This window comes from Eleutherodactylus coqui, chromosome 5 (assembly GCF_035609145.1).
Source record: "Eleutherodactylus coqui strain aEleCoq1 chromosome 5, aEleCoq1.hap1, whole genome shotgun sequence".
Taxonomy (NCBI): domain Eukaryota; kingdom Metazoa; phylum Chordata; class Amphibia; order Anura; family Eleutherodactylidae; genus Eleutherodactylus; species Eleutherodactylus coqui.
Genome location: NC_089841.1, coordinates 262,152,391 through 262,154,688, shown reverse-complemented (window position 1 = coordinate 262,154,688; position 2,298 = coordinate 262,152,391). Strand labels below are relative to the sequence as shown.

At 42.5% G+C, this 2,298-nt stretch overlaps 1 long non-coding RNA gene across 1 annotated transcript; it reads left to right on the top strand.

The window, feature by feature from the left end:
- The first annotated feature begins 1,723 nt into the window (after positions 1-1,723).
- On the top strand, positions 1,724-2,298 carry LOC136627113 (uncharacterized). Its single transcript, XR_010792758.1, has 3 exons — positions 1,724-1,781; positions 1,971-2,074; positions 2,165-2,298. It is a non-coding gene; the product is annotated as an uncharacterized lncRNA (long non-coding RNA).

Here is a 2,298-nt window from a genome sequence, read left to right as displayed (position 1 = left end):
TGCGTCTCACAAACGTTCTTCTTTGTGATCCAAACATCTCAAACTTGGATTCATCCGTCCACAATACTTTTTTCCAGTCTTCCTCTGTCCAATGTCTGTGTTCTTTTGCCCATCTTAATCTTTTTCTTTTATTGGCCAGTCTCAGATATGGCTTTTTCTTTGCCACTCTGCCCTGAAGCCCAAAATCCCGCAGCCGCCTCTTCACTGTAGATGTTGACACTGGTGTTTTGCGGGTACTATTTAATGAAGATGCCAGTTGGGTACCTGTGAGACGTCTGTTTCTCAAACTAGAGACTCTAATGTGCTTATCTTCTTGCTTAGTTGTGCAACGCGGCCTCCCACTTCTTTTTCTACTCTGGTTAGAGCCTGTTTGTGCTGTCCTCTGAAGGGAGTAGTACACACCGTTGTAGGAAATCTTCAATTTCTTAGCAATTTCTCGCATGGAATAGCCTTCATTTCTAAGAACAAGAATAGACTGTCGAGTTTCAGATGAAAGTTCTCTTTTTCTGGCCATTTTGAGCGTTTAATTGACCCCACAAATGTGATGCTCCAGAAACTCAATCTGCTCACAGGAAGGTCAGTTTTGTAGCTTCTGTAACGAGCTAGACTGTTTTCAGATGTGTGAACATGATTGCACAAGGGTTTTCTAATCATCAATTAGCCTTCTGAGCCAATGAGCAAACACATTGTACCATTAGAACACTGGAGTGATAGTTGCTGGAAATGGGCCTCTATTCACCTTTGTAGATTTTGCACAAAAAAACAGGCATTTGCAGCTAGAATAGTCATTTACCACATTAGCAATGTATAGAGTGCATTTGTTTAAAGTTAGGACTAGTTTAAAGTTATCTTCATTGATAAGTACAGTGCTTTTCCTTCAAAAATAAGGACATTTCAATGTGACCCCAAACTTTTGAACGGTAGTGTATATATATATATATATACACATACAGTGTATACACACTGTGTATATATATATATATATATATATATATATACATACACACACACACACTCAGTGTCAGTAACATCCCTCCCCTAGAAGGAGTGTGTGTGTGTGTGTGTATATATATATATATATATATATATATATATATATACACTCGCTGTCAGTAACATCCCTCCAGTACTCAGAATATTTCTGCACTAACCTTTTGTGATGTAGCAAAACCGAAGGTACTTGGAATGAAGGCCCTTAAAAATCTTGATCTTCACTTATGGGAGTCCGTTGTCTTCACACACTTATAGTATGACTTCAAGTATTTGGGTCCTAGGAATACTCGGTCTTCATTGAACTTTGTGGCTTTAACCTACAGGACCGCATTTTCTTCACACACTTAGGCTGGGTTCACACAGGGCGGATTTGTCGCGGAAATGTCACGGTTTTGCCGCTGCGGTTTTGCCGCAACCTTTCCGCATCTGCGGCAAAACCGCATGCAATGGCCAAATTTAGACGCGGTTTTCACCGCGTATTTATCTGCGGTTCTACCGCTGGTAAATCCGCAGGCCCTTTGCTGCGGAAAAAACCGCTGCGGTTATTTTGGGAGAGGCGCGGTTTTTGTTGCTGATTTGCTTGCGTATTTTACTAGGTGCAGATTCTAAAAAAAACTGTTTCCTGTGAGGTCATCGTTCCCACCCATTTCTGCATAGGGTAGGAAGAACTTTGTATTTGTGGCCATTTTGTCAGCAGATATGGAGCGAGGAACTGTCCGTCTCAGGCGCACCTACCGACGCAGACTGACTGCCTTTGTGCTTCTGATGGATAGAGACAATCTGAAAAGGTGAGCGATTTGTTTTTATGGTCATTGTGTGCTTAGTTTCCTTGTTGTTTGTTCATGTATTGTGGGCTAGGGTGCGATTGCGGCCATGTGCTTTAATTCATGTGCTTTAATTCATGTGCTTTAATTCATGTGCTTTAATTCATGTGCTTTAATTCCTGCTCTTTAATTCCTGCTAATATTCTTTCACAGACTGATCGTGCTTCCCGGCGTCAGAGACGCTATTGGGTTCATCCCCTACTGACACAGAGGGGGACGAAGGGCCATTTTGCAAGCCTCTACCAAGATCTTAAAAAGTAAGTGAAGTGTAGCATGGGAATAGGTTTGATGTTGCGCTGAGAATTTTTATTTATTTTAGCCCGCTCTCCCTTTCTCTCTCTTTGCAGCCATCCTGAGAAGTTCGTAGCTTTCTGCAGGCTGCCTATGGAGGCCTTTGAGCGCCTTCTGGAGCTGGTGCGCCGGGATCTGACCTACCTGGATACACAGATGAGGAAGGCGATCACTGCAGAAGAAAGGCTGC